Source organism: Chiloscyllium punctatum, chromosome 28 (assembly GCF_047496795.1).
Source record: "Chiloscyllium punctatum isolate Juve2018m chromosome 28, sChiPun1.3, whole genome shotgun sequence".
In the NCBI taxonomy this organism is placed as follows: Eukaryota; Metazoa; Chordata; class Chondrichthyes; order Orectolobiformes; family Hemiscylliidae; genus Chiloscyllium; species Chiloscyllium punctatum.
The window spans coordinates 31634730-31653687 of record NC_092766.1 but is presented as its reverse complement, the minus strand read 5'-3'; the positions used below and the strand labels follow the sequence as shown (position 1 = coordinate 31653687).

The 18958-nt window shown below is 44.5% G+C and overlaps 1 long non-coding RNA gene across 7 annotated transcripts in view; it reads right to left on the bottom strand.

Moving 5' to 3' along the window:
• Nucleotides 1–18958, bottom strand: part of LOC140454060 (uncharacterized) — a 55166-nt gene that overhangs the window by 11956 nt on the left and 24252 nt on the right. For 6 of the 7 annotated variants that reach the window (XR_011952570.1, XR_011952569.1, XR_011952568.1 and 3 more), the window contains 2 exons: nucleotides 11276–11410; nucleotides 1265–1392 (listed from right to left, as the gene is read on the bottom strand). This is a non-coding gene — a long non-coding RNA (uncharacterized lncRNA). Of the gene's footprint in view, nucleotides 1–1264; nucleotides 1393–11275; nucleotides 11411–16451; nucleotides 16556–18958 lie in introns of all 7 variants that reach the window. The other variant, XR_011952571.1, reaches the window with a different exon arrangement.

Genomic DNA, 18958 nt, shown 5'->3' with positions numbered 1-18958 from the left:
GCTGATTATGGATAGATGGATATATTTAGGGGCAGTAATATGGAACACAGAGGGAGAGTTTAGATTTGATTCCCTACAGCATGAGAACAGGTACTTCGGCACAACAATTCCACACCAACTCTCCAAAGAGTAATCCACCCAGACCCACTTCTCTCCGACAATGCACCTAACACTATGGACAATTTAGCATGGCAGATTCACCTGACCTGCACATCTTTGGACTGTGGGAGGAAACTGGAACACCTGGAGGAAACTCACGCAGACACAGGGAGAAGGTGCAAACTCCACACAGACAGACAGTCACCTAACGCTGGAATCAAACCTGGGTCCCTGGCACTGTGAGGCACCATCGATCACCACTGAGCCACCGTGCTGCCCCAAATTGCAGCATTACACAAAGAGAGAGTGTTTGAGGTGCTGGGAAGACTGTAGGGAGTGGACGAGCAAACAGAGATGTGGAGTGCTGCTGTGGCTTGAAAAGGGTCTGGAGGTGTTCATATCGGTAAGGAGGTCGGTAGGTTTGGGAGAAGGTTACTGTGGTCGGGTGGTGCTATAGGCCAGGAGGCAGGAGTGTGATCGGACCTGCAGAAGGTTACAGTGAAATCATGTTTTCTTGGGGCTTGAGGAAAGTACACAGGTGGGTATTTTGCTCCAGGCTGTAGGATTTTACAGAGACGGGGTTACTGTAAGTATTGTGCAAAACTACAGAAATGGGAATTATTGTACTGAGTGCAGGATGAGATTGGGCATGTTATCGATATTGGAGCAATTTACATACAGAGAGAGTCGTCAGCATCGGAGTAGGTTTCAAATATACAGCGGGAATTTGGGAGGGGTGAAGGTTACAGAAATAGGAACATTTCTGGGAATTATAAGCATTCAAGACATTGGCACAAACAAGTTAGACCGAAAGGCATGTTTCCTTGCTGTATAACTATCACACGACAAGAGATAGCGTGAGGAGGGAATATAGAACAGAAAGATCCCAGGTTTCAATACCATCTCCTTGAGGGAGGCCAGCTTTCCCCTCTGTTGAACTGATCCTCACGAAGACTGCACAGGCCTGAATTTATAACTGTCAACTTACTGTATTGACACAGGAAGGCTCAGTACAGCAGAGATGAAAATTAACAAGAGGTGGGGTTTGAGCCTGGGACCATCATGGTCTGCGTTTACCCTTCCACACTGAATCTGTGTCACGTCTTCTAGACCAAAGTTCGATCCCTTAAATGCACTCTGTTCTGTTCACTGTGAGTGATCTTACCTCGCTGCAGGATTTACTGAAGGTTCCAGATCTCACACTCCATCTCTCTGGTTGACCAATTGTCTTGAGTGTGGTGATGGACAAGACAGGAATTGGGAATACTGTTGAGTCAAGAGCATCCTGAGTATCTACAGGAGATAGAGAAACAGACAGAATAGGAAATTAGACTGATGCAGTGAGGGTTACTGGCACTGAGAATGGCACTGAGTCCAATAGAGATCTGCAAAATCCCAGTCTCCATCCCTGGTCTGTGTTGCCTTATCTCCCTGGAGTGGAGAATTCTGTTGGCTCAGTTAATGCTGTCATTCCATCTGCCTTGTTGCAAATGCATGGCGCGTGCCACCGAGAGAGGGCATTTGAGGGATGGTTAGAGGTCACAGAGTGGGAGAGATGTTTGGGGGCTCGACAATGTTGCAGGGTTGAACGTAGTTACAGTTGCTACAGAATGTTCGCAGGACAAAACATTTTATTGTTTGGAGGAAGTTAGAGAGATAAGGCGTCTTTGATTAGACTTCAGAGATAGGGATGTGTGGGGTTGTGGATCGTTACATGGACTGTGTTGGTCAGGGCGTAGAAACATTCACATAATTCCAAGATGTGGTACATTTAGCAACAGTTGTGGGATGTGGAAAATATCACAGTGATAGGGACGATGGTATGGACTGGAGAATATTACAGGGAAAGGGAGGGTAGTATGGACTGGAGAATGTTGCAAGCACATGGAAGATGATATAAGCTGGAGAATGCTGCAGCAATAGAGGGGAGTATATAAACTGGAGGATGTTGCACGGACAGGGATGAAGTTGTAGACTGGATACAGTTAGAAGGAGAGATGAATTTATGCACTGGAAGGTATGTCAGAGAGAGTGAGTGGTGTGCATGCTGCAAGATACGACAGGAATTGGGAAGTTTCTTGAGACTGGAGAAGAGAGTGATAGAGAGTCTTGTGAGTGATCAGATTCACTTATGAGCATAGGATGTGCTACAGTGAGTAGAGCCTTTTGCAGATATAAATGAGGATAAAATGGCCACAAAGCCGTAACACCTATATATAGGTATATAGGAACTGAAGGAATTGAAGAGATTACACAGGCTAGGAGTGTTGTGTGCAGTGGAGGAGATTAACCTGATAGGGAAGCTTTTAGAGACTCAAAAATGTTAGGAAATAATGGGAGTTGCAATGGTGAGAGCAGGTTTCAACAATTCGGAGGATATAGACCTGAAGGAGCTTTGACAGATAGCGATGGTACAGTAAAGGAATTGTAGTGGCTTCCGTTTCATAAACAATCCATAAGCACTTAAAACAGCCTGTTTGACATGTGCATTATCTCTCGACCATTCATCAGACAGCGCTGCAAATCTTTCACTGGCTCTGCCTACCAGCTTAGACTAAACTAGCATTACCCAGAAGACCTCGGGCCACTCTATCTGTCGATGCAATATTTCAAATGAAATACAGAGTTCCTTGACAGTAGAGTCACAGGCAGTTAGGATAGTGAAGAAGGCGCTTGGTATGCATTCCTTTATTGGTCAGAGTATTGAGTACAGGGGTTGGGAGGTCATGTTGCGGGTGTACAAGACAGTGGTTAGGCCACTTTTGGAATGCTGCATGCAACTCTGTTCTGCTTCCGATCAGAATGATTTTGTGAAACGTGAAATGGTCCAGAAAAGATTTACAACAACGTTGCCAGGGATGAGCGAAAGGGAGATTTTGAACAGGTGATGGTTGTTTTTCCTGGAGAGTCGGAGGCTGAGGGTGACCTTATAGAGGTTTATAAAATCAAGAGGGGCATTGATAGGGTAAATAGACAAAGTCTTTCTCCTGGGGTGTGCGAGTCCAGAATTATAGGGTAAGGTTTAGGATGAGAGTAGAAAGATATAAAAGATAAAAAGGGGCAACTTTTTCACGCAGAGGATAGTACATATATGGAATGAGCTGCCAGAGGAAGTGGTGGAGGCTAGTACAATTGCAACAGTTAAAAGGCATCTGGATGGGTAAATGAATAGGAAGGGTTTAGAGGGAGGTGGGCCGGATGCTTGCAGGTGGGACTACATTGGGTTGGGATATCTGATCTGCAGGATGGGACCATGAATGGGTTGTGGAACCTGCAGGATGTTATGATTTGAACCACAGGTAATGTTTGATTGGATCTTTCAGCGAATCTTACAGATGGTACAATTGCAACATTTAAGAAGCATTTGGATGGATATATGAATAGAAAGGGTTTGGAGGGAGATAGTCCAGGTACTGGCAATCTAGTCCCAATCTGGGACTAGATTGGTTGGAATGTCCTGTCGGCATGGCTAGGTTGGAATGAAGGGTCTGTTTCCATGCTGTGCATCTCTATGACTGTAAGATCGGTTGAATGGTCCAATCAAAAATTACCTGTGGTTCAAATCATAATATCCACAAGGTTCCACAAGCCATCCCCTGTCCTCTCCTACAGGTTCAATGAATCCCGGAACCTCTAACCTTCTACAAGTCCCACATCCCTTCCGACATTTGGACCATCCTCCAGGTTCTGCAGCCCTTCATACCTCGGAACATGGCCCAGACTCTCCAACTCCTCCTTCCTCTGCAATGTTGCCCAGAAGAGCACTGGAGGATGGTGGGGGTTACAGAGATACGGAGGGACATCAGGATGGGAGGATTTTGCAGACATTAGGAATATAGGGACTTGAGGAGGTTTCACAGTTTATGAGTGTTTTAGGGACTGGAGGAACTTACAAAGATAGGGATAGTTTTAGATTGGAGGATTCTGCAGAAAACCTTTACGTGGTTAAAGGCAGGAATCTTAGCAGCGTGCAGGAACAAAGGGATCCTGTGTCTCTCAGGTTACCATCCAAGTTGACAGGCTGTTAAGAAGGCGAATGGTGTGTTGGCTTTCATTAGCAGGGGGATTGAATTTAATAGATGTGAGACTTTGACGCAGCTCTACAGAACTCCAGTTAGACCACACTTCAAATATTGTGAACAGTTCTCTTCACTTCATTATAGGGAGGATGTTGAAGCTTTAAAGACAGTGCAGAAGAGATTTAGCAGGATGCTGCCTGGACTGGAGGGCATGCCCATAGAAGGTAGGTTGTTGAAGCTAGGGCTTTTCTGATCAGAGCGAAGGAGGAAGAATGGTGACTTGTTAGAGGTTTACAAGGGAATGAGAGGCATGGATAGAGTGGAGAACGAGAGATTACTTCCCATGGCGAAATGGTTATCACAAGGGGACATAAGTTGAAGGTAATTGGCAGATTCTTGAGATCACACTTTGGAAAGCCTCCCATTTGCCAGTTGTTCCTTTTCCTTCAAACAGACTCACCCAATCGATTAGAATCATAATGTGGAGGTGCTGGTGTCGGAATGGGGGTGTACTAAGTTGAAAATCACCCAACACTCGGTTCCAGTTCAACTGGTTTATTTGAAAGCACTAGCTTTCAGAGCACTGCTTCTTCATCAGGTGGTTGTGGAGCACAATCCTAAGGTACAGAATTTATAGCAACAGGATGGCAGTGTCATGGAATATAATATCAAACAAATTTAGTTTAAGCCTTTCATCTGTTACAGTGATCACCAGCGCTTCCAAAGCGAGTTGGATTATAACTGGGCATTGTGCAATTTTAAATTCACGGCATTGACGCTGGCCAGATCCTGCAGAATGACCCCAAACCTGGCCCTGTTCCAGTTTTCTTCTTCAATCTGTGGACCTGCTGATCTTTTTTCCATAACTCTGAAAAAACGAAGACAGTTGTGGGCACTGGACCCAAAGTGCTCTCTGAATGACACTTCAGTCACTTGCCCGACCTCGTTTTCTGAGGGGAGGTCCAGTGTTGCACCCGCCTGAGTAGAGTAGGGCCCTCTGCATATTGATTTAGGAGCCTTCCTTGGACACACTGACAAATTGCCCTCCGGCCAGTTCTTCTTACACTCTATGTGGCCCAGTCAATACAGGGAATATTAAAATCTCCAGCCTGCACTCCTCTATTATTCCTATAGTTATCTGCAATCTCTCTACACAGCTGCTCCTCTGGTATCTGTTGGGTCTACGACAGTCTACAATACAGTCCCAACAAAGTGACAACCCCCCCCTTCTTCTTTCTAACATCTAACCATGTGGAATTTTAAATGAATATATGTTTCAAAAATTGGAATTAACAATCCATAAATAAGTATTGATAAAAATCCAAACACTTGACCTTCAGAAAAAGACAACAGTTCACTCTCATGTGGTCTGCACGACATACCCCCAGCAAAGTGTTTGCCTCTCAATAACCCTGTGAAATGGGCGAGCCAGCTGTTTAGCTCAAGGGCAGCAAGGGATGGGCAATAAAGGCTAGTCAGCCAGAGACACCCACGTCACATACCTGATTTTTTTAAAAATCCATTCAGATTGGTCCCAGCACAGTACCAGTGGAACAATGTCCTGGCCAATCACGTTGGTAGATTTATGGACAGGACTTTAAACTGACAGAGAGGATACAGGGACAGGCTTCAGGTGAAAGGAGCTCTCCAAATCCAAAGAGAAAACGTGAAGCATCAGAGCAGCGTGGGAATGTGACCGAAGACAACAGAAAGGAACAGGAAGGCACAAAGTTTAACTATAACCTTAGATTAGTAAATCCATTTGTCACAGGAAATTGTGGGAACGACGAAATTATGTTTTTTATTAATGGACAAAGTCTCTGCAACAAGGTAGTTGGATTTGTGACACAGAGATAAAAGGGATTTAGACACCAGAGAGATGTGGTTACAGGGCGAAAAAAAGGTGGAACGGAAATATTCAATAGTTCACAACCTTGTGCAAATTCAGGCAAAATGGACGACGCTAACAATAATGGGTAAGAAAGGCATTACAGAGAAAGCATTTGGCATCAGATCATGAAGTAGAGTCAGTCTGAATGTAATTTCTCGCTACTACGTGCTAAGGACACAAGCAGCAGAACAGTTTTAGACCACCCACCGAACAGCATTTCATGGCTCGTCACTGAAATAAATAGGAATTCATTGGAATGTTTAATACAGGCATGGTGAACATTTAGTGAAACGTCAATATTCGCAACGTCTGGGACAATCACACTGACAACAGTGATATTGGAAGAGGAGTTCAGAGACGTTTTTTCAGTGTTTCTTAGAATAACACATTGTGCAACTGGCGAGGGACGTAACTGTCTCAGAGTGACTGTTGTGTGATAAAACTTAGTGAATGAGTAATGTCACCTGGAGAGATCCTCTGGGAAATTGTGATAAAGTGCAGTTTAAAGAACTATAAAGTTTTAAAGTGCAAAATTGGTGGATAGAATACTTTCACCAGCGGGTGTACCACAGGGATCTGTGCAGGAACCATTGAACATTATTAACTCGGATGTGAAAGCAGATGATATCAAGAGTAGGTTTACAGATGACATAAAAGGTGAGGGTGTTGTTCACAGTGAGGAGGATGGTCTCTGTCTGCAGTCCGATGTCGATCGGATGATAATCTAAGCAGAGTTTAGTTCTGATCGAAGTGAGGTAATACTCAGTGGGAGGTACGATAAGCGAAGGACAGACATAATAAACGGTAGGTCTTTGTGGAGTACTGAGGAATATAGGGACCTTGATGGACAAGTCCATAGATCCCTGAAGGTGTCAGCACAGGGAGACAGGGTGGGAAAGGCACCTCAACTGAGAGTGGGAGAGGGACCCATATCCTGGTGGGGTGAACTGCTCGAGCTGCTTGAGAGGATATAACCTAGTCTGGCAGGGTGTTGGACCTTAAATGAACGTAAGGCCAGAAAGAAGATTGAGGTTGGTGCACGAGTTAAAGACAGCAATTTCAGCAGACAAGGCAGGCAAGAACATAGCAGGGAAATGGGGGAAAACTGATGACTAAACTGCATTTATTTCAATGCAAGGGGCCAGACAGCTAAGGAAGATGAACTCAGGGCATGGATTGGAACATGGGACTGGGATAGTATAGTTATTACAGAAACACAGCTGAGGGAGGGGCAGGGCTGGCAGTTCATTGTTTCAAGTTGGAGATGCTACAGGAAGTGGAGACAAGAGAGGACGTGTGGTGGTGGGTTTTTATTCCATGAATCATCACAGCAGTACTTAGAGAGGATATTCCTGTGGGATTGCCCAGTGAAGCTATGTCAGTGGAACTGAGAAATAAGAATGGGTCATCACTTTGATACGATCGGACTGGTGACGCCGAATAATCTGTGGCAGACTGAGGAACAAATATGTTGGGACATCTTAAATATCAACCATAATAATAGGGCTGTTATGGTTGGGGTTTTCCAAACCATAGACTGGGACTGCCAGTGTCCAGTGTTCCCAAGGTAGGAATTTGGAAATTGTCTTCCAGAAAACTGCCAAACAATATGGAAATGGCCTGAAAAGAGAAAGGGGCAAAACCTGACCTCCACTTGGGAATTAAGGTAGGGGGAGGGACTGAGGTGTGAGTGGGAAAGCATTTTGCCAAAGTGACCACAGTTCTAGTCGTTTGAAAACAGCTTTGGAAAAGGACAGGCCTGGTCCACAAGTGTAAGTTATAAATTGGAGCCTGACCAATCTTGATCGTATTAGCCAGGAACTTTCAAAATGTGATTGGGGAAGGGAATTATTTACAGCGAAAGGGAAGTTTGGCAAGTGAGAATATTTTAAAAGTGAGATAAATTGAGTGATCAGCGCCAGCATTTTCCTGTTTGTGTGCAGGTCAATGCTGACAGCATTCGGAAACACTGGCTGTCCATTGAGGATCTGGTCAAGGAAAAGGGGGCACATGTCAGGTATAGCCAGCTGGATCGAGGGACTCCCTGAGGATATACAGGGGCTGTAGGAGTACACTTTGAGTAGAAAACAGAAATGGAGAAAGGCTAAATGAAGTAGCCTCAGCAGAGAAGGAAAGGGAAATCCAAAAGTGATTGTATCAGTATATTAAGAGTACATAAGTAATTCAGGACAAAATAGTCAATTAAAGATCAATGATGCCATCGATGTGTTGAACTGAAGGATATTTGCTCAGATCCTAAAAATTTTTTTCATTCCAGAACTTACTGTGGAGAAAGAATGGGGAACTCAGGGAACAAGAGTAATACATTAGACCACAATTGGAGTTCTCTGCAATTCCAGTCTCTCTGCTACAGGAAGGATGTTGTGAAACTTGAAAGGGCTCAGAAAAGATTAACAAGATATTGCCCGGGTTGTTGGTGAATAAGCTGGGGTTACTGTCACTGGAGAATCGGAGACTGAGGGATGACCTTACAGAGGTATGATGAACATGAGGGGCATGGATAGGGTAAGCATTCAAGGCCTTTTCCCAGAAGTTGGGGAGTCCAAAACTAGAGGGCATAAGTTTAAGGTTAGAGGTGAATGATTTACAGAGGAACTGAAGGGACAGCTTCTTCACACACATGGTGATGTGTGTATGCAATGAGCTGAGAGAGATAGCAATAGAGACTGATACAATTACAACATTTAAAAGGTATCTGGATGGGTACCTGAATAGTAAGGGTGTAGACGTATATGGGCCAAATGCTGGAAAAGGGAATGGATTTATTTAGATCTTCTGGTAAGCCTGGACGAGTTGGGGACCGAAGGGTCTGTTTCTATGCTGTATACCTCTATGACTTGAAAAGAGTGCATGTTATAGAAGAGGTGGTGCTGGAGGTTTTAAAACACAAAAGCGATGGCAATTTCCGGAACCTGATTAAGTGTATCACAGGACACTGTGGGATGCTAGGGAAGAAATTGTGGAGCCCCGAGTAAAGGTATGTATACTACTGACAGCCATGTGTGATGGGCTGGCAGGCTGGAGGGTGGCATCATGGACAGTGAAGGAGGTTTTCTGAGATTACAAAGGGATCTTGATGGAGGGTGTGAATGGGCTGAAAAACTACAGATGGAATTCCATCTGAATAAATAAGAGGTAATGCATTTTTAAAAAAAAAACAAGGGTAGAGCTTATACAATTAATGTTAAGGATTCGGTTCGTGTTTTAGAGCAGAGGGTCCTCCGGGTTCAGGTACATATTCCTTGAAGCTTGCATCACAGGATGGATAAGACAGTGCTTGGCATGCCTGACTATTGCTCAGTCCATTGAGTGGAGGATTTGGGACGTCATGTTGAGATTGCACAGACATTTGTGAGGCCTGTTCTGCAATACTCTGTCCAGTTCTGGTCGCCCAGCTTACAGGGAGGATATTATTAAGCTGCAGGGCACTCAGAAGAGATTTACCAGGATATTGCTGGGTATGGAAGTCTTGAGTTCTGAAAAATGGCTGGATAGGCTGAGTCTTTTTTCACTGGAGCCTGGAGGTTGAGACATTATGCTATGAAGGATTATGAAACAAAATGAGGTATATAGATCAATTTAATGGTAGTTGCCTTTTCCTCAGGACGGGGGAGTCTCAAGAGGAGGGGCCACATTTTTAAGGTTACAGGGGAGAGATGTTCAAAAAAAAGATATGGGGTAATTTGCTACACAGAGGGTGGTTTGAGTGTGGAATGAACTTCCTGAGAAAGGGGTTGATGTGGGTACAATTACAACATTTAAAAGATATTTGGATAAACAGGTGAATAGGGAAGGGTTGGAGTGATATTGTCCAGCAACAGGCAGCTGGGAAGAGTTTAGATTTAGATTATGGTGAGTATCAACTGAAGGGTCAGTTTCCATGCTGTATGGCTCTATGACAAGAATATGGTTTGATTCCATTATTGAAGAAAGGATCAGGGCTGGGTCCACTGATGTGCATCAACTACATAAACAATTTGGTTGAAAATATAGGAGTGATTGTGCGAAAGTGTGTTGATGATCAAATGAATTGTGCAGTGGGCAGTAAATACGGTTATCAAAGAGGATCTTGACCAACTGGACCAGTGGGCCAAGGAATGAAAGATGGAGTTTAATTCAGGTGTTGGATTTTGTTAAGACAAACCAGGGAGGACTAACACAGTTAATGGAAGGGTTCTGGCCAGTGTTGTCAAACAGAGAGAGAGAGAGAGAGACCAGGGGGTGCAAGTTACATTGTTCCTCGGAAGTGGCATCACAGGTGGACAGGGTGGGGAAAGCGACATTTGGCACATTTGCCGACATTGGCCAGCACTTTGTTACATCCGTTGGAGATATTTGTAACATTGTCCTAAATATTTCCCTTGGGCAGAGGAGGCCACGGGGTGACCTTAACAATGTTGAATAAGCAAGGATAGGTGAGTCCAAAACTAGAGGGTATAAACGGGAGGAGAGAGAGCAAGGATTTAAAGAGGAAGCTGAGGGGGAACATTATCCACAGAGGATGGTGCATAAACGGAACAGACTGCCTCAGGCACATGGGAGAAACAAGAACAATTACAACATGGAAAAGACATTTGGGCAGGTACATGGAAAGGAGAAGGTTTGAAGAGATAAGGGCCAAATGCAGGCAAATGAGACTCCTTCAGTTTAGGTAACATGGGCAGCATTGAGGAGTTGGACCACAGGTTCTGTTTCCGTGCTGTATCACTCTGTATCCAGTTAAAGAGGATTAGTGCACCGAAATAAGGCATGTTGTAGACACTGAAGCAAGTTACAGAGCGATAGGGATGGTAGTCTGGATTGCAGTACATTTCAAATATGTGGAGGGACTATCGGGAATAGAGCAGGTTACAGGGACAACTCCTGTTATAGGAGTTAAAAATGACTGAAGACAGTGGTGCACAAGCCATGCCACAGATAGTGTTGCGGAGTAGTGAGTCTTAGTACAGTGTTAGAGGGAGAACACGGAACAGAAAGATCCCAGGCAGCATTCCCAACCTCTCGTCAGAAGCCGGCTTTAACCTCTGTTGTCCTGATGCTCACTAAGACAGCACAGGACTGGATTGATAACTCTGAACTCCCGAAGCTGTCTTAGTGCAACATAAGTTAAAGTACACGTGGTGATTGAGCATGGGGTGTGTCTATACTGTGCTCCCAATCCAGCACTGTATCTATATCATGTCTTGTTAGCGATGTTTGGAGCCCTCTCATTGCTCCCTGCTCTGTGCACTATGAGTGATCTTACCTCACTGCAGGATTTATTGAAGACTCCACATCTCCCTTCCCTTTGTCTCTCTGGCTGACCAACCATCTTCAGTGAGGTGATGGATGAGACACACAGCAGTTGGGAAGTCTATTGAGTCAGCAACTTCTTGAGTACCTACAGGAGACAGAGATAGACAGAATGGGAAATTAGACTGATGCAGTGAGGGTTACACAAGGAGAATGGACATGAGCCCAAACAGATATCTGGAAAATCCCAAACTCCATCCCTGGCCTGTGCTGTTGCGTCTTTCTGGAGTGGAGAATTCTGTTACCTCAGGATCTAGAGTAGCTGCAAGAGTGAGAGACGCTGACAGAGGCCGCAATTAGACCCACACAGTGAGGGATACCACATGGAGAGAGACTAAGTGATATCACTGGATTGCTGGAAGACTTCAGGATCACACAGTCATGTGGGAAGAATGGGTTTAGCTTCATGTGTCAGTGCTCAGGGATGAGCAACCAGTGAGCAGGTGACGTGATGGCCTAGTAACATTATTGTTCGGATATTTGTCCAAAACCTCAGCTAATGTTCAGGAGAGGCAGGTTTGAATCCCATCATAAGATATGGTGGAATTTAAAATCAATAATCTTAAAAATAGCAATTAACAATCCATAAACAAATATGAAACCATTGCTGATGTACAAAAATCACAATCCCTTAGATTAGATTCCATACAGTGTGGAAACAGGCCTTTTGACCCAACCAGTCCACGCCATCCCTCCAAAGAGTAACCCACTCAGACCCATCTCCCTCGACCTAATACACCTAACATTATGGGCAATTTAGCACGGCCAATTCGCCTGACCTGCGCATCCCTGGACTGTGAGAGGAAACCGGAGCATCTGGAGGCAATTCACGCAGACACGTGGAGAAGGTGCAAACTCCACACAATCGCCCGCGACTGGAATCGAACCTGGGACCCTGGGACTGTGATGCAGGAGTGCTAATCACTGAGCCACCATGCCGCCCACTTGCCCTTTCAACAACGAGATCTGATCATCCTCACATGGTCTGAACGACATACCCACAGCAAAGTGTTGCCTCTCAATTGCCCTCTGAAATGGCCAAGCAAGCTACTCAGCTCAGGGGCAGCTAGGGCTGGGCAATAAAGGCTGGTCAGCCAGAGACACCCACATCCCCTACCTGATTTATAAAAAAATCCAATAGGATGGTCCCACTGGAACCGTGATGGGACCAGTGTCCTGGCCAATCATGTCAGTAGGTTTATGGACAGGGCTTTAAACTGACAGAGAGGATGCAGGGACAGGGTCCAGGTGAAAGGAGCTTTCCAAATCCACAGAGAAAAGATGAAGCATCGGAACAGTATGGGGATGTGGCTGAAGGTAATCTGAAAGGTACAGGATGGGACAGCGATTAACTAAAACTGTACATAAGTGAATAGGTTTGTGACAGGAAATTGTGGGAAAGAGTAAATTATGTTTTTTTTTCAATGGACGAAGTCTTATCAATAAGGTAGATGGATTTGTGACACTGAGATAAAAGAGGTTTAGACAACAGAGAGACATGGTTACAGGGTGAACAAAAGGTGGACATAAATATTCAATGGATCAAAACCTTGCGGAAACTCAGGCAAAATGGGTAACACTAACAATAATGGATAAGAAAGGCATCACAGAGAAAGCATTTGGTCTCAGATCATGAGGTAGATTCAGTCTGAATGTAAATTCTGATTACTACTTGCCAAGGACACAAGCAGCAGAATAGTTTTAGCCACCAAACAACATTCCGTTGCTCATCACTGCATTACACAGGAACTCATTGGAATTTTTTAACAAACACATTGTGATAATTTTGGGAAACATCAATATTCAAAATGTGGGACAGTCATACTGGCAAGAGTGATATTGGAAGAGGAGTTCAGAGAATTAGTTTTCAGTGTTTCTTTGAATAAGAAATTGTGCAACTGGCTAGGGAAATAACTATCTCAGAGCGACCATTGTGTGATGAAACTTTGTGAATGAGTAATGTCACCTGGAGAGATACTCTGCGAAATTGTGATAAAGTACAGTTTAAAGAAATATAAAGTTTTAAAGTGAATCACAGAAAGGACAAGCTACAAGTAGAAACAAAAATAACCAATAACATGAGTTGGAGAGGAGAACTGACCAAGGTGAATAGGCTAAACAGACTGAAATATGTGCCTGTCAATAAACAGTGCTAAACATTTGAAGGAACAGTGTAAAACACTCAACAAAAGGACATTCCATTGAAACAGACAAATCCTCAGCAAGAAATCCCCATCGGTCCCTCACTCAAGTAAAAAGGATATGAGATTATCGGGCTTAGAGGATCACCAAAAAGTACTTAAAATCCTGAAGTGAGAGAATGTTTTAGGAGTAAGTTTTAAAGGGATTGCAAAGGGTCTGCTCGCAGGAGGTGGTCAGATGGAAGAGGGAATAATTATAAAGTTTTTATGTCACAAAAGGAACTGGGAGAGCTGAAGGTGCTGGAGGTGGTGAGAGTGTTACAGAGAGTGGTCAGGGTCTGAACGGTGTTTCAAAGCAGGTACAGATTGCTGCCGCTGGAGCTGTTTGCAGAGGTAGGGAGGGACAAATGTATTTTTATTTATTCATTCATGGGACGAGGATGTCACTATGGGACCAACATTCTTTGCCCCACTGCTAATTACCAAGAGTATAGCACAGAGTCAACCATATTGCTGTGGGTCTGGTGTCACGTGCAGGCCAGACCAGGTTAGAATGTCAGATGTTCTGCTCTAAAGGACGTAAGTGAACCAGATGAGTGCTTTCTACTGGTCAACAATGCTTTTATGGTGGCCTCACCAATGTCCTGTACAGCCACAACATGACATCCCAATTTCTACTCTCAATGCTCTACCCAAAGAAGGTAACCACCCCAAACGCCTGCTTCACCAACCTGTCTACCTGTGACACCACTTACAAAGAACTGTCTACCTGCATCCCTGGGTCTCTGACTGACAACACTACCCAGGGCCCCGAACATTAACTGTACAGGTCCCACCCTGGTTTGTTTCACCAAAATGGAACACCTCCCATTTATCTAATCAACCTCCATCTTCTATTCTTCAGCCACTATCCCAGCAGGACTGTTCATCCTGTTGTATCATAGATAACTTTCTTCACTGTCCACTTTACCAACAATTTCAGTGTCACTCAAAAAACTGACTTACCACAAAACCAATATTCCCATCCAAATCATTTATCCAAATGACAAACAACAGTGGACCCACTTCACCGCTGGTCACATGTCACCAGTCAGAAAGATAAGATGCCTCCCATCACCCTCTGTCTCCAACCCTCAAGCCCAATTTTGTATCCAGTGGACTAGCTCCTCCTGAATGCCGTATCCTTTTACATTGATCTGAGCTTATTACCCAGTTTACCATACAGAACGTAGAACACAGAACAGTACAGCACAAGACCCTTCGGCCATGATGCCATGCCCATCTTTTACCTGACTATAAGATCAAACTAACTTACATACCCTTCATTTTGCCCATCCAAGAGTAAGTTAAAGTGTCCCCTTACACCCACCCACCACTCTCTGTGTAAAGAACCTACATCTGAGATCTCCCCTTACCCATCCTCCAATCACCTTACAATTATGCCCCCTTGGACCAGGTATGCCATGGGATCAAGAGGTCTCGCACTGTTCTCTCTATCGTTGCCTCACACCATCTTGTTCACCTCTACCAAATCACACCACACTCTTCTTCACTCAAATGAGAATAGCCTTCACTCCCTCAACCTTTCTTCATAAGACATGCCCTCCAGTCCAGGCAGTATCGTGGTAAATCTCTTTACCCTCTCTAAAGATTCCACATCCTTCCTGTAATGAAGGGATCAAAACTGAACACAATATTCTAATTGGGATCGAAACAGGACTGTATAGAGCTGCAGCATAACCTCATGGCTTTAAAACTCAATCCCCCAGCTAATGAAAGCCAATACAACATCTTCTTTCTTAACAACACTATAAGCTTGGTGGCAAATTTGATGGATCTCTTGTCATGAAATCCAAGATCCATCTGTTCCTCCACAGTATTCAGTATTCTGCCTTTACCCCTATATTCTGCATTCAAGTCTCACCTTCCAGAATGCATCACTTCACACTTTTCCAGAGTTGACTTCATCTGCCACTTCTCAGCCCAGCTCTACATCCTGTCAATGTCCCATTGTAACCTCAAGCAGACATCCACACTATTCACCACTCCACCAACCTTTGTGTCATTGGTAAACTTCCTTTCCCACTCTTCCACTCATTCAAAAATCACAAAGAGCAGAGATTTCTTTGACCTCTCCCTGCAGAAAACCATTGGTCACTGAGCTCCAGGCTGAATGATTTCCATCTGTCATCAACCTCTGTCATCTATGGGCCAGGAATTCTGTATCCAGACAGGCAGGTTTCCCTGTATCCCATGCTCTGTACTTTCTCAATGAGCCATAAATGTGTTTTGTCACATTCTCAAAGGATTCAATCAGAGTTGTGCTGCATGACCTGGCCCTTGCAAAGCCATGATGACTTCCTCTAATCAAACTATGGTTTTCCAAGGAATCATAAATCCTGACTCTCAGAGTCCTCTCCAATAATCTGCACATCACAGACAGAAGACTGACAGGTCTGTGATTCCCAGGATTATCTATATTCCCTTTCTTGGGCAACGCATGGCTGATTCACCTAACCTGCACATCTTTGGGCTGTGGGTTGAAACCGACGCACCTGTCGGAAACACATTCCGACATGGAGAGATTGTGCAAACTCCACGCAGACAGTCGCCTGGGGCTGGAATTGAAATCGCGTCCCTACTGCTCTAAGGCAGCAGTGCTAACCACTGAGCCACCGTGCTGCCCCATGTAACTCTCTAGAGCCCTGCTTCTGATCCTTGGTTCCTCAAACCTAAGTTAGCTTCCTTCTTCCTCTTGACTAGATGTTCTACATTCCTTGGAACCTTGTCAAATGCTTTGCTGAAGTTCATGTAGACAACGCTGACTGCTCTGCCTTCATCTATCTCTTGGTCAACCCCTCGAAGAGTCAATCCGGTTTGTGAAACACGGTTTCGCACTCACAAAGCCATGCTGACTATCTCTAATCAGCCCTTGCCTTTCCAAATATATGTAGCTCCTTTCTCTCAGAATTTCCTCCAACAACTTACCCAGCACTGGGATCACTGAGTTGTGATTTCCTGGCTGCTCCTTGCAGACCTTAAGTGATGGAACAGCATTAGCCACCCTCCAGTCTTCCAGTAACTTATTGTGTCTGTTGATAATATAAATATCTCTGTAAGGGACACCGCAACCTCTTCCCCAGATTCCCACAATATTCTAGGATCGACTTAATAAGTGACTGAGGATTGATCTACCTTTATTTGTTTTATGATTCCAGCACTTATTCTTCTCTTTTGAGGATTCTTTCCAAGATATGGTAGGGTTCTTAGTCAGGTGGAGGAACAGAGGGATCTTGGGGTCTATGTACATAGATCTTTGAAGGTTGCCACTCAGGTGGATAGAGTTTGTAAGAAGGCCGATGGAGTATTATCGTTCATTAGCAGAGGGATTGAATTCAAGAGTCGTGAAGCGATGTTGCAGCTGTACAGGACTTTGGTTCGGCCACAGTTGGATACTGTGTGCAGTTCTGGTCGCCTCACTTTAGGAAAGATGTGGAAGCTTTGGAGATTTACCAGGATGTTGCCTGGAATGGAGAGTAGGTCCTACGAGGATAGGTTGAGAGTTCTCGGCCTTTTCTCGTTGGAACAGCGAAGGATGAGGGGTGACTTGATAGAGATTTATAAGATGATCAGAGGAATAGATAGAGTAGACAGTCAGAAACTTTTCCCCCGGGTACAACAGAGTGTTACAAGGGGACATAAATTTAAGGTGAAGGGTGGTAGGTAGAGGGGAGATGTCAGGGGTGGGCTCTTTACCCAGAGAGTGGTGCGGCATGGAATGCGCTGCCCGCGGGAGTGGTAGAGTCAGAATCATTGGTGACCTTTAAGCGGCATTTGGATAGGTACATGGATGGGTGCTTAATCTAGGTTAGAATTTCGGCACAACATCGTGGGCCGAAGGGCCTGTTCTGTGCTGTACTGTTCAATGTTCTATGTTCTATGTTCTATATCGCTATTTATTTCCCCAACTTCTTGAGCTTCCATGTCTTTCTCCACAGTAAATTCTGACAACACTATTTTGTCTAATATCTCACCCACCTCCTGACAGTTAAGGTGTCCTATTCTCTACCAAGTTATTCTTTAGCCCTTATTGAAACTTGTGTAAACGTTTCTGAAAATTCAAATAAACCATATCTTCGGTACAACCACCCCTACACCTGTATCTATACTGCCATTTATATTCACACCAATAAAAATAAAATCCAACATGGTCAAAAACACATTCTCTTTTCATTAAAAGCGTTTCTAAGGGTCCAGTTATTGTTCATTGGCATATCCTTTCAAACATATTTCAGCTCCCGACCTACTATCAGGCTAACACTGTTTGGTTTCAGACTGGCAGCAGAAAGGGTTATGGTAGTTCGTGTTTATCAATCTGAAAAAAGGTAGCTTACAGGTTCAACAGGTAATAGATGTTTTGGAAATAAGGAGGGTCGTGGGGACTGAAGAACATTATGGAGATAGGGAGTGATGTAGGGACTGTATGAGATTATGGACACAGAGAGTGCAGTGGTGACTGAAGAACATGATGGAGATACGGAGTGATATGGGGCCTGAAAGGGGCCAAAGAGATCTGCAGGACTCTTGGGCCTGAAGGAGGTTGCACAGATTAAGAAGATCATGGGGATTGAAGGAGGTTACTCGGAACGGGAGGGTCGTTGGCTCAGGATGAGATTATGGAGATAGGGAGGGTCGTGGGGCCTTTTGGAAGTTATGGAGTTCGGGAGGTTTGTGGGGAATGATTCAGGTTACTTAGATAGGAAGAGTCGTGGGGACTGAAGGAGTTAATCAAGATAGGGAGGGCTGTGGGGACTGATGGAGGTTATATAGATAGTAAGTTTATTGAGAAGCACAGGAAAGAAGAGCAGGTATCGGCCATTTGACCACAGAGTCAGTCCCACCATTCAATATGATCACGACTGATCATTAACCCAGTACAGTATTCCTGCTTTCACACCTTACTCTGATATTATAGTGACTACTGACATTTAGTGATACAGCGGACTGTAGTAACTGGGACAGGGGGGTGGGAGGTGTCTTACAGAGATAGGGATGGTTTTGGAAGCTGGGACAGGTGACAGATACAGGGCGCGTGTTAGGAATGGGAGGACTTGACAGGGATTTGGAGGAATGCGGCGATGGGACGTGGTAACAATCACAGGGAGGGTTTTGGGAGCTTGATCTGAGACGGGTCCAGCTGAGAACAGAAGGGAGTCAAACAGTCAGGACAGGCAGGGACAAGGTAGGACTAATAAATTAAACTGCATTTATTTCAATGCAAGGGGCCTAACAGGGAAGGCAGATTAACTCTTGGCATGGTTAGGAACATGGGACTGGGATCTCATAGCAATTACAGAAACATAGCTCAGGGATGGGCAGGACTGGCAGCTTAATCTTCCAGGATACAAATGCTACAGGAAGTATCGAAAGGGAGGCAAGAGAGGAGAGGGAGTGGCAATTTTGATAAGGGATAGCATTATAGCTGTGCTGAGTGA